The sequence below is a fragment of the Pleurodeles waltl genome, chromosome 3_1 (genome assembly GCF_031143425.1).
Source record: "Pleurodeles waltl isolate 20211129_DDA chromosome 3_1, aPleWal1.hap1.20221129, whole genome shotgun sequence".
NCBI lineage: Eukaryota > Metazoa > Chordata > Amphibia > Caudata > Salamandridae > Pleurodeles > Pleurodeles waltl.
The window spans coordinates 202,851,164-202,865,164 of record NC_090440.1 but is presented as its reverse complement, the minus strand read 5'-3'; the positions used below and the strand labels follow the sequence as shown (position 1 = coordinate 202,865,164).

General features: G+C 47.7%; 1 protein-coding gene across 15 annotated transcripts in view; it reads right to left on the bottom strand.

The window, feature by feature from the left end:
• Positions 1 to 14,001, bottom strand: part of LINGO1 (leucine rich repeat and Ig domain containing 1) — a 3,157,620-nt gene that overhangs the window by 1,184,185 nt on the left and 1,959,434 nt on the right. For all 15 annotated transcript variants that reach the window (XM_069222181.1, XM_069222179.1, XM_069222184.1 and 12 more), the window contains one exon: positions 7,900 to 7,964. The gene's annotated coding sequence lies outside the window, so the exon portion shown is untranslated. The remainder of the gene's footprint in view (positions 1 to 7,899; positions 7,965 to 14,001) is intronic.

Sequence of the window (14,001 nt, the reverse complement as noted above, 5' to 3'; positions counted from 1 at the left end):
CCTGTTGTCGTTGTCTTCATCCTCAGCTTCCTCCTCATCACTGTCCACAAGCTCCACAGCTGCTACAACACCGTCATCTGGATCATCCTCCTGCAGAAAAGGCACCTGGCGTCACAAAGCCAAATTATGAAGCATTGAGCAGGCGATGATGATCTGGCACACCTTCTTTGGTGAGTAGAATAGGGAACCACCTGTCATATGGAGGCACCTGGACCTGGCCTTCAGGAGGCCGAAGGTGCGTTGGATCACCCTCCTAGTCCGCCCATGGGCCTCATTGTAGCGTTCCTCTGCCCTGGTCCTGGGATTCTTCAGTGACGTCAATAGCCAGGACAGGTTGGGGTAACCAGAGTCCCCCAATAGCCATACACGGTGCCTCTGGAGTTGACCCATCATATCAGGGATGCTGCTATTCCGCAGGATGTAGGCGTCATGCACTGAGCCAGGGAACATAGCATTTACCTGCGAGATGTACTGGTCTGCCAAACAGACCATCTGAACATTCATAGAAGAATAACTCTTCCTGTTCCTTAACACCTGTTCACTCCTGTAGGGGGGGACCAGAGCTACATGGGTCCCATCAATGGCACCTATGACGTTGGGGATATGTCCAAGGGCATAGAAGTCACCTTTAACTGTAGGCAAATCCTCCACCTCAGGGAAAATTATGTATCTCCTTACGTGTTTCAGCAGGGCAGACAAAACTCTGGACAGCACGTTGGAAAACATAGGCTGGGACATCCCTGATGCCATGGCCACTGTTGTCTGAAAAGACCCACTAGCAAGGAAATGGAGCACTGACAGCACCTGCACGTCAGGGGGGATTCCAGTCGGATGGCGGATTGGTGACATCAGGTCTGGCACCAACTGGGTACATAGTTCCTGGATTGTGGCACGGTCAAACCGGTAGGTGACGATGACATGTCTCTCTTCCATTGTCAACAGGTCCACCAGCGGTCGGTACACCGGAGGATTCCGCCATCTTCTCACATGTCCCAGCTGACGGTGCCTACGAAGGACACAAGACTACACCACTCACAAAACCCTTCCTGTATGTGTGTTGAGTGTAGGCCTAGCTATGTGTGACGCAGAGGTAAATTAAGCCATTTGGGCCCCTGAAATGGCAGCTGCCTGACCTCTAAACTGGGACAATGGGATTGTGGGGTAACTGCACTGGCGTTGCACACCGTCGGGGTAGGCGGTCGTAGACCGTGGCGCAATGCTGCATTTGTTGACATAGGACCCTATGGGTCCCAGGAGCCAATGAACAGGTGCGCCGGCGGTGATGATGCGCACCGCCGCGGACGTCACCGCCATTTTCTATCTGTTCAATCACTAGATACCTGACCTTCGACAGGAGAGGACCTACACTGCAAGTGCTGCTGTGACCTCGGTCTGGAAGTGACGATGGCTGCTGCGTCTGGGGAAAGGGCCCCTGCCTTCACTGCACAGGAGTTGGAGAAACTGGTAGACGGGGTCCTCCCCCAGTACACGCTACTCTACGGTCCTCCAGACCAACAGGTTAGTACACAGGGAGCACGTTGTATGGGCTAGGACTGGGTGAAGAGGGCTGGTTGGAAGAGGGAAGGGGGCCGAGTTCATAGAACATTAATGCATGGGAATGAATGGGCCACATGGCCAGAGTAGGGAGGGGGCCACTCACATCGACGGTGCAGTTGGTAATGACTGTTCCTCTTTCCTTGTGCATGTCATGTAGGTCAGCGCCCACCAGAAGAGGGACATCTGGCGCGCCATCGCCAAGGAGTTCCGGACCCTGGGGGCCCACCAGAGACGGGGCACCCACTGCCGGAAAAGATGGGAGGACATTCGCCGCTGCAGCAAGAAGACGGCGGAGGCTCAGCTGGGGATGGCCTCCCAACATGGGAGGGGTGCCCGTTGCACCATGACCCCCCTGATGTTCCGGATCCTGGCGTTGGCCTACCCGGAGTTGGATGGGCGCTTGAGGGCATCACAGCAGACACAAGGGGGTGAGTACACTCTCATTCAGCTGACTTTGCGTGCAGTGGAGGTGTCTGGGTGGGGGAGGTGGGCTGTGGGTTTCCCTAGGCCAGGGCGAGTTCGGTAGGTAAGGCCCCTCCGTAATGCAGGCCATGTGGCACTCTACCCCACCTCAGCAGAGTGCCAAGTACAGGTATAGTTGCCCCTGTGGCATCCATGTGTGCAGATGTCCACCATTGCCATGTAGGCCATATCCCAGAAATTGCATATGCAGAGGGCAGGAGCACGGCGTAATGCAGGGGGCTGCTGTGTCTGTCTTGTCCGCCAACGGTAGCGGTATGCCATGCACTCAAACTCTCTTTCTTCTGTCTCCCCCCCCTTTTTCTGCTCTCCCTGTCCTTTTGTACATCAGCATCATCAGGTGGAGGTACAGTGGCACCGGAGCACGAGGGAGCTGCATCCCACATGGCCATGGAGGGCCACACCACAGACTCTGAATGCACCAGTGGGACGAAGGGCGAGGGGAGCTTCACATCGGCCACCGGATCCCCAAGCAGCAACACGGACTCGTTCGCCGATGGGGGCTCCCTTGTGGTGGCGGCACCATCTGTGCGCCCCACTTCTACAGGTACAGCCACCACCTCCCCTACCAGCACCGCCCTCCCAGCAGCCCCTCAGCGTTCGCCCCGTGCCCGCTCACCCAGGAGGGTGGGCATCACCTTCGCCCCAGGCACCTCAGGCCCTGCCCCAGTCACCCCTGCTGCCCTCAGTGAGGAGGCCATTGACCTCCTCAAGTCACTCACTGTTGGGCAGTCTACCATTGTGAATGCCATCCAGGGTGTAGAACGAGAGTTGCAACACAGTAATGCATTCCTGGAGGGCAATCATTCTGGTCAGGCTGTCCTTCAGCGAACCCTGCAATCTCTGGCCTCAGCACTAATGGCAGCCATTGTCCCTGCGTCCAGCCTCCCCCTCCAACCTCCTCCACCCAGACCCAATCCCCTGTACCCCAGCCCATCCCAAGCACACCTACAGACCAACATGCACACAAGTCAGCACACACAAGTAGCTCAAGCAAACATAGGCACCACACAACCCACAGGCACTCACGCAAGCCTCACCCACGTACAGACACAGCAACATCCACTGCCTCCACTGTGTCCCCCTCCTCCTCTTCTCCCTCCTCCCTCCCAGTCTAGTCTACACACACACCTGCATGCACCACATCTACAGGCACCATGAATCGCACAAGGAGACCCAGCACCCCAAGCCGCTCACCTGCACTCACCACCTCCACTGCCATTTACACGTCCCCTGTGTCCTCTCCCAGTGTGTCCGTGACGCCCCCTCCCAAAGTACACAAACGCCGGCAACCACACACCCAACATCCATCCACCTCACGACAGCCTCCAGTACCTGCACCTGCACCCAAAACACCTAAAGTGACACCTCCGTCAACCACCTCCTCTTCCTCCACTCCCAGACCACCTTCAACTACCCATCCCAGTGTACGTCAGAAACTGTCCCTCTGTAAAGTTGACCTTTTTGCCTCCCCCCCCCAATTCATCAGTCCCGTCGTAGCTCCTCAGCCAAAAAGCCTCCAATACCAGTGGTGCCTGTTCAAGGTTTGTGGAGTGCACCGGCCACCAGGGCAGGCAGTGTGACCCGGAGCCAAGGCACTGGCAGCCCACCCCCTGTAAAGGCTCTAAAATTGGGGAGTGGACGACGGGACCGTGTGAAGACTCCTGGTGGGAAAACAACTGACATGGGTTCCAAGGGGATTGGAGAGTCAGCTGTGACTCCACCAAAGGTGGGGAAGGGCCAGAGGAAGTCTGCCCAACCTGTTGTGAGTGTCACGGCGGAGAAGGGTGGCATCATTCCCGGCGGTCGAGACACAACCGCCAGCACCGTCGTCACTGGTCAGGAGACCCCCGCCACCGCCAGAGTCAGTGCCGAGGAGGGCCCAAGTATCGTCACTGGTCAGGAGACCACCGCCAGAGTCACAGCCCAGGAGGGCCCAAGTATCGTAACTGGTCAGGAGACCACCGCCAGAGTCACAGCCCAGGAGGGCCCAAGTATCGTCACTGGTCAGGAGACCACCGCCATAGTCACAGCCCAGGAGGGTCCAAGTATCGTCATTGGTCAGGAGACCACCGCCAGAGTCACAGCCTAGGAGGGCCCAAGTATCATCACTGGTCAGGAGACCACCGCCAGAGTCACAGCCAGGAGGGCCCAAGTATCGTCACTGGTCATGAGACCACCGCCAGGGTCACAGCCCAGGAGGGCCCAAGTATCGTCACTGGTCAGGAGACCACCGCCACCACCGGAGTCAGTGCCCAGGAGGGCCCCGGCTGACACAGCCCAGGTGGGCTATGATGGAACGTCATGCCACACAACAAAACCCAGTGTAGGGAATGTCATGCCACACACCAATGTCCGTACGAGAGCCGCCATGGCAAAGCACCGCTGAACAGTCCTGAACCGCCATGGCAAAGCACTGCTGAACAGTCCAGAACCGCCATGGCAAAGCACCGCTCAACAGTCCAGAACCGCCATGGCAAAGCACGGCTGAACAGTCCAGAGACCGCCATGGCAAAGCACCACTGAACAGGGCAAAGACCGCCATGGTAAAGCACCACTGAACAGTCCAGAGACCGCTGTGGCAAAGCACCGCTGAACAGGGCAAAGACCGCCATGGTAAAGCACCGCTGAACAGTCCAGAACCGCCATGGCAAAGCACCGCTGAACAGGGCAAAGACCGCCTTGGCAAAGCACCACTGAACAGGGCAAAGACCGCCATGGTAAAGCACTGCTGAACAGTCCAGAACCGCCATGGCAAAGCACCGCTGAACAGGACAAAGACCACCATGGCAAAGCACCGCTGAACAGGGCAAAGACCGCCATGGCAAAGCACTGCTGAACAGTCCAGACACCGCCATGGCAAAGCACCGCTGAACAGGGCAAAGACCGCCATGGTAAAGACCGCTGAACAGGGCAAGCACCGGGTAGGAATGAATAGACCGCCACATCAGGCATCCTTATCCCATGTGCAGCTGGGACAGTGACAGAACAGGAACTTTCACGGGGAGACTCATCCAGTCTGGGCACCAGTCCCCCCCAGAACCAGTGGAGAATGTTATCGACTTGAGAGACTGTGGCTTTGCACTCCCCAGGATGGCACAGTGGGCACCCCACCCACTGTAGAGACTTGCGAGACTGTGGCTTTGCACTGCCCAGGATGGCACAGTGGGCACCCCACCCGCTGTAGAGACTTGAGAGACTGTGGCTTTGCACTCCCTAGGATGGCACAGTGGTCAACTCACCCACTGTAGAGACTTGAGAGACTGTGGCTTTGCACTTCCCAGGATAGAGCAGTGGGCAAACCACCCACTGTAGAGACTTGAGAGACTGTGGCTTTGCACTCCCCAGGATACATCAATGGGCATGGAGCACCATCGTGGATCTGGCTTTGCAGTAATCCGGCTGAGGTGCCCTCCCTTCCCTTCCCCCTGAGGTGCCTGTAGTATTTCTATCTGATGCCCCGGCAGTGTTCTCTCCGATTGTAGTCAGGTATCTTTTGTGGGCCTCGCCCATGCATTTTGGAAGACATGTATATTGCAACATTACAATGTTTGAACGGATTTCGCTTTGTCTTTTCATTCTTCCGGGGGGATTGTGGGTTGTTATTGTGATTTTTGTGGATGCATTGGTGTGTATGTTGTAATATGCGAGGGTGGGGGTGTTTGGTAGGTGTCCCCCTAACTTTTGCCTCCCCCATGTCGTAGGTGCAGTACTCACCGTTGTCTTCGGCACCTACGTAGATGGTGGTCATAGAGGAGCAGAAAGACAAGGGCAGGGAGTATTTGGAGTTCCGGGTCCATGGAGTCCTCGTTCCTAGTGGGATGTGTTCAGGTGAGCGTTTTCCCATTGTAAAAGCTGTTTCCGCTGTGTTTTTATCCACGGTGAATCCACCCCGGAAAAGGTGGCGGATTGGCGGGTTGTGATACTATGGGCAGTACATTGTCGTCCGCCTGTCTGTTGGCGGTGACCGCCACGCTGCTTGTCTGTACTGCGGTGGCAGGCGGTGTGTTAAAGTGGCTGTCTTTGTTGGCGGTTTCCGCCTGGGTCATAATTCCTTTTTTTTATCTGCCGCCCTGTTTGCAGTATTACCGCAGCTTTAACACCGTCCGCCAGGGTTGTAATGACCCCCTAAATGTATTTCAAAAATATGTTTGCATATAGTATACTAACATGAAGCCTATGTCAAACTCAGTTCTTCTAAATTTTTCACTCAAAAAGTGTTTGAGAAATAAATGTGTTAATTTTCCATATAGAGGGTATTTATTAAAAAATTGGTTTCCACTTAGAAAACACTGACATTTAGATCTATTCTGTAACCCAGAAGGGACACCGACCTTTCACACGAGCTTCTTCAGTAAGTAAATCTGAACTCTCCAAAAGAACAACTTTAAAGCTGAACCCTGAGCAATTCTGTACCACATCTGTTAATCTCCCTACAGACAGACATGTCTTAGTTAGGTGTAGACGATGAATTCCGCTCCCTTGGTGAAGGCGGCAGAATTTTGGCCACTCCACATTGCGTGTAATGTGGAGCTCCGGCCAAATTCCGTCATTCACCGCGTGGCGGAGTTTTTCTAGCACATGGCTTGAAATGGTGAGTTGGCAAGAGCAAGCAAGAATTGGAGTCCCCTCGCATGATTTTCAGGATCTCTCTCACCTCAAGCTGTCGCAGGCAGACACGACTGTTCACTTCGGGAAAGTTTGTGCTTTAGTAGAAAATCTACTCGAGCAGCAGCAAAAAGAACTTGCACAGCAATACTCTCTGGTATGCGGCGTAGTGCCATTTGCGCTGATTTTTTTAGGAGAATGAGCTCCTGGTGTGAGTGACATGACATGCTGATTTCTGCCCATTCGCAGAACTACACTTAATCCTGAAAGTGTGTTCAAATAACTCCGTGAGTTCCACCCACCCCTAGTCTTAGTATACATTCTGTTTTTGTTTCCATCATTCAGACTGTGCTCGTTTCCAGTGTTTTTGCCTCATTTCATGAAATGATCCCTTGAAAGCACACTAAGGATGGTTGCGTTTGCCATTTTAATGAACTTCAAGGAAAATATTGGTAGATTATATTAATAGATAGCCGGGAAAGTAAAATCACCAAAAGTACGTTGATGGGAGACGAAAAAAATGGAAACACGTAAAACGTTCTTAGGAGTTTTTTTCGCTTATTGTCCTCGAAAAGAAACTGTATTGCATTCCTGCCGGACAATTATTCTGACAACATTTAACAATTTTGACAGAGGTACATTTAGAAAAAACAATAATTTAGCAATTTCATTTAGCGCAAAATTGTACATTTTATTTGATTCTGCTGGTTGAATTTAAATTTTACAAAGGTTCAAAAACTTTTTCTAGCTGTCTTCTCGAATGAAGCAGTCTCTGCTATATCCTTCTTTGATTATTTGCAGGCACTCTCGTTAGAGTAAGCCAAGAACGATTCTTTATTTCGCAATGTTCTTTTTCTATTCTTGAGATATAATAATGTGTGAATGACCACTCTAAATACATATTCAATTTCATACATGGAAAAGTTGTTGATGCACACAGTTGCGCAGTGCTTATACACAGCGCCATTAAATTACAATCTACAATAGATACAATAGCACCCTATCCCAAATTTGAAGTCAAGCAGGCCTTGTGCATACAACCCCCAGTACCACAGGATAAGCAACTCAACTTCATTATGGTAGACCCCCACTCTGAATCTCTGGCCTGAACTGGCTCTATAGTCACTCCTGCAGAGTCCACAAGGATAACTGTGTGACCAAGTGCAGCGGGGAACATCCCATTGGATATCATCTCCTCCTATCTTGAACACTATGCAGATAAGTGGAATATTCTTCTGTCTCAGTGTCACTTACCTTGGTAGAACACAGGCCTTTAACTGGATCCAGACTGGTCCTCCCCTTTCACCGGTGTTCATGTGCTAAAAATAAAATAACATGATTACAATAAAGAATAAAGGTCATTGATAGATTGTACGCTTGGACAAAGACAATTGTGTCTTTAATAACTCAAATAGATAACAATATATTTAACAATTTATTTAACTTCGGCATTGAATGGTGTGCCCCAGTCACCATGAAAAAGTATTGTGAGCCTGTGTGAAACTGGTTTCAGTCAGATCTCCTGTGGACAGATGAAGTCCAGAACCTTAGATAAACAGAACCCCCCTCTTTATATTTAGTTGTGATCCAGGATCACATGGGTGAAGGTGGGTTCAATAAATAAGTGCTAAAGCACATATTGGCTTCTTTCCACCTTCTTGCTATGGTTTTGATTTCTTCTAAGTATGGTTTCCTGAATCATTTTAAGCCCACCTGACCAGTTCTAACTGATTTATACTGGAGAAAAGCCCCGGGTAGTCTAAAAAATGAATACTCTAAGTAATTGTTTTATAAACTGAATTGAAACCTACATAAACAGAAGAACTTAATGTAATGGGAAGTACCATCTCTCCAATTACCTTAGCCAGGCAAACAGTTCAAGGAAGATGGAACCTATCCCAGACAGAGGCTTAGGGAAGTGTTATAACTTCCGGGGAGCTTAACCCTAATGGATGACCAGATCAGACGGGCTAATTATTGAGTGGGTAGAAATTTCTTTCCACATGAATGGCGTTCAACGATAGTGAAATGTGAAAGACCCTCTTCTACACAGAGGTGATGCTCCCAAAAAGAGACCAAGCAGTGGATTGGAATTTTAAGCTGTCAATTGCGTTGTTCCGATTATCCTTCTATTAAGTGAACATCATGGACACTGGGTAATTTTGATCAATTTCTTTATTGTGCCTCAAATACAGATACATGGATCACTTTTTTGTTATCACAAGAGCATGTTCCAAGACAATCAGACAATTAAAAATGTACATTATAAATATGCAGACTTTTAGGAAAAGGCATCGTGGAAGGATGGGACTTGTTGCTCATTAGTCTTGTGAATACATACCATTGTTTATAAAGCATAATGAAATCCCTAAAGCCCTGTGTCTTTTGTAAGAATGAAATGGCCCATTATTCTCTGATGACCTATGTATCTTTGAAAATGTATATCGAAGATGGGCAGGGATAGCTGACCTTCTGTGTGCCAAACATCAACGAACAGGAAAAATCTATCTGTCTCAATGGTGTGTTTTATGCTCCCTGGCCTCGTGGATTACAATCGAGTGCGTCATTTTATGGGCATTATTCTCTGGCACAATACTGTAGACCCCGAATCCATTTCCTGGTCAACAGTAGATGCCACATATATGTGAAGGTTTGGCCAACCACGATGCACAATTAAGAGTATTTCCCCTCACAAGCGTTTGTCTATTATTATGATGCGTCATAAAACAAAAGCATAATACTCCCTATAATGCACTGACTTGGTTTCTGGAAGTACTAGAATCATATTCTGTACTTGATTCTGGATAGCATACAGATAAAACACACATATACTGTAATGCACTATTCAGGCATACTTAATGTCCAGGTATTAGAACTTGCTCTTTTCACCCTACCGGATGTTGTGTTTAGACCATGCGTAATCCTGCTTAGATCCATATTATCAGGCTTCCTATGCTCATGGAGTTTCCATACAAACACACACATCATAGCTTTCCCTCGTGGGAGGGTTGGTTCGAGTAGACGTTTCTTGTCACAATGGGCATTGAGGGAATCGTATGTAATGATATGTATGAAAATTTAATATGGCGACTAGAAAGTGTAAATGAGGATCTTGTGATGGAACGTTTTGTGAAAGTCTGCATTTTCCATGGATGGTCCCTCTTGAACAGTACATATGAAACCAGTAGTTTGTATGACATTATATTGTCAGAGTTGTGTCTACAAGTCTCCTGTCTGATATCTAATAGCATCACTACTATACATGTGCTGTCCAAGTCTGAATATATCTGTTCTGCATGGTATAGCTTACATGCTAGACACCGGCATCCGACTCTCCCTTAATGTCACAGATGGAGTGCTTTAGGATATACACAGTGATTTTGAATCAGTAATCCCCTCAGAGAAAACACAGTTCTTCAGACTTTCCCATGCCTGTGAAATAATAACCAGAGATATTTGAAGTGGGTTAGTGCTTTACATTAGGGGGAAAAAGAGTTCTCCCAGAGGCCTATCAAACCTGCTCGCTAATTAAGTGTGCCAGTCCCAGCAGGATTACTATTAAAGATACGTTGTAGAGAATCATTGTTCTAAATGCAGTCTTGTTACCATCATATGAGCATATTTGGATAATATACAAAGTTTTTGTACTTTAATTACAAAACAACTAACATAGAGAAACGAGCATTGGCAAGGCCAACATTTCGTTTGGCACAGTAGCAACCTCTTAGAAGCCTCAATGCAGACAATATTTTCCATGCAAGATGACGAAGACGGTAATTTATGTAGATTCTAACATGGACCAAGATAATGCCCTTCTGTTCCCCCCTCCTCTTCCCAGCCACGCCTGACACCCTTGCCAGTTCTGGCTTTTCAGCCAACAGGACTTTGGATGATGGGATTCCTAGCCAATCAATGGAGAGGAGAAACTACAAATCCCAAAATGCAAAGTGCTGCTGGTTCAAAAGACAGAGTATTGCAACGTGGCATGTGACTATTGTTTATGGCTTCATTTAGCTGGCAAGAAAGGGACAAAGCTCCGCGGGTTGAAAAGTCCACAGCATAGACATTTGTTTGTAATTTGCAAGTTATAAGTACTAGTCTTGCGAGGTTCACTTAAAATTTATTTCTCATGCCTACAATAGGATGAAGACCCTTGTGGTAAGTAACATGATAAGCTGTCACTAAGCACCAAAAGGCCATTCAATTCTGATTTGGCTGCAAAATAGAAGCGGGCTGGCAGGGTATGATCCCCTTTAGTAAAACATTATAGCTAAACACCCTACTAATAATCCACAACTTTTCATCTTAGATACAATTCTTGGTGAATGCCTTGCAAGTGTGACTTCCTCTCAAAAGAATTATCACTTAATATGTCATTGAGGCAGGCTGAAAGGATGTGCAGTTCCTGAGCTCGAGGACTGTCAGGCTGGGCAGGAGGTGGAGGTATTCTTTTCTTCTGTAAACAAACTCCAAGAAAGGATCCAGCTGAAAACAGTTAACTGGACTCTCTTAATGAGAAAGTGATCTCTTTCCCTCTCCCTCCGACCCTCATACCAAGGGCCGCCCAGCAGAGTCACTATTCCTGTGCGTGGGCTGCTGGAGCCGTCATAGGGAGGGAAGGGGGCAGTATCTGACCCCATAACATTGTGCCTGCGCAGCAGATGGGGCCAAAAATAGAAGGGAGATGGGCAGGAAAAAGCCTTACATGAGGGAGGAGGGCAGAGGCTGTTAAAGAAGAAACGGACAGTGGCAGGTGGTGCAAGGGAAAAGAAGCAACGGGGATTTGGGAGGTGGGAGGAGAAAAGAAGCAAGAGGAATTGAGAGTGGGGCAGAGTGGAAAGGAGTGACTGAAAGCACAAGCACTCATATGGAGTGCTTAGACACAAATAAAGTAGCTCCAAAAAAAACGGGGCAGTGAATGGGTACAAGCACTTGGTCCCTAGTTTAGGGGAGTGCTAAACACAAGAAGCATGGTGCATGCATGCCATGACAAACAGGAATGAAAGGTAATGACAGTGACTTTGAAGCTAATAAATGGTAAGCCGATGGGCGGCCTGTAGCCCACTAACTGTAAACAAAATGGCTTGAAGAGACAGCACATGCTCTATCTAGCCGAGACCTAAAACCAGCAATGTGTTATATGCCCATCATTATGACCTTGTGTCCTTCGAGCTATTATTATTAAACCAAAGAACATAATATATTAACAGAAAGCAGCAAAGTTAAAGGTTTGCAACCACACCATCTGCAAAACCCTTACTTGAAAAACACCCATACCACATGGGGATAGGACAAAATAAGAGGATAAAGGAAGAGAATAAAAATAGGAGTGTGAATGCAGCTTAAGTAAAAACAGATTTTGGCTTGTCAAACACACCCACACATCTTAAATGCAATAACAGTATTAAATGAATGGAACATATAATGCTTCAAAATCACCTCAGACTGGTGAATATTTACCTACTTTGTCCAAGTCTGCCAGTTCGCATGTATCCTGGAACCATTCCCCAACTGAGACTAAACGGGTTCATTTCAAGACTCTAAGAGACACTCTTTTGGTCACAGGGAGTGTAGAAAATAGACATTGTTTATGTCCTCATCTCAGGCGATGTAAAGAGTCATTTGTAATGTGTTTGGGGATTCTGGGAAGTTTTCATTCATTTGAAACAGGCTTCAAAACATACTTCCTTTCTGTACTCCTTTATTGCCACTAAATGCTTTGGCCCAGATTTACTAACATTTTGCATCTTGGCTGTGTGTTAGTAAATCTGGGCCAAAGCATTTAGTGGCAATAAAGGAGTACAGAAAGGAAGTATGTTTTGAAGCCTGTTCCAAATGAATGAAAACTGCCCATCTTGGCTGTACCACTTTTATGGAGCAGCCATAACTCAAAATGTATTTCAGGATTTACTTAGCCACTCCAAGTCAAGATTTTACCAAAAAAGTAATCCCTGTGTCTGAAAGGGGGTGGCGGGGAATGTTACATGGTGGAGCAGGGGTGTTCGTGTACATCCACCCTTGTACTTTGATGCAAACCTAAATTTACTTAAATGTTTAAACCTGAGCTTGTGTCACAATTTGCAACAAAATTCTTCCAGTTTCTGCCTTTTTACGTGTCTGCTGCATTCTGTATGCACCTCTAAGAAAACGTATTGTGCAGGAAGGTATGCCTTCCTGCACAAAAGCTTTTCTGACAACAACACGGGCATCCTTGTCTTGAAGTGCCACAAGTTTTTTGGCTGCCCCAGTGTGCCAGTGCCAGGAGAGAGCAGAAGTGAAGCATATTTTAGTAAACATGGCCCATTTCTGCTTTCTCCCTTTCACGCAACACACATCAATAAGTTCCCTTGCTGTTTTGCGTTTCTTAAAGTGTAGTAAATCTGGGCCTGAGTTTGAGACTAGTCTTAACTCACTAAAATGGAACCTTGCTGAACCTCCAACCCTGCTGCGGAAGTGCTGTCTTGCCATGGGCCACCAACTGATACCACAAGTGGACCTCCCTCAATATTCCTTCTTCCCACTGGACAAGGTGCTTACCTTTGCTATCAGAACTTTTTAGAACGTACCTAGGTATTCACCTAACACTCCCTTTTGTCACAAACCCGAGTGGCTTTCAGCTTAAATGAGGCTCTTAGTGGATTAATTTACCAACAATTTGACCTACTTCAAATTTGTGATCCACCAACAATTCCTTGAAACCCTGTTCTATGTCCAGATTCCGATCTTCCCATCTGCTAGGTCCCAACCATGGTATATCACTGCACCCGAGATCCAAGATTACCTGCCCATCAGTGGGTTTAAAAAAACTCTGAAGAGCCATCTCATAAAATCAGTGAAAATAACAAATAAGGATGTACATCATATCAAAACTGCAAATAGGTCAGCCTAAAACTGTACCATATACCTTGTCTAAATGTTTTCTTGGTTTTGCTCCCTGCCCTCGAGACAGCATGTTTATAGAATACATTGATCACCTGCTATCGTTTGATCTATTCACCATTAATGCCTATCATGCTATGGATCACTTATGTCCCATTTTATGACAGTGTCACGTCGCTCATGCCAAATAGATAAAACAAGAGGGACAGTGATTAATTGTTGTCACATTGAAAACGTTGCCATGTACCACTTTCAATACATTACCAGGGACTTCAATCAACCATGTCAACTTGAGGGTTATTATGAAATGCCATATAGATAGAAGTAGAATGCAATACATATATGACACTGTTTATTGTCCGTTGGTGTTCAAGGGCTCCAGGTAAACAATGACAAGCAAGAGAGGGATGGATTCAGCACTATTTTTTAAATGCAATTGCTTCTCAAGGAACTGAATCAAGTTCATTTGCAGAGTCA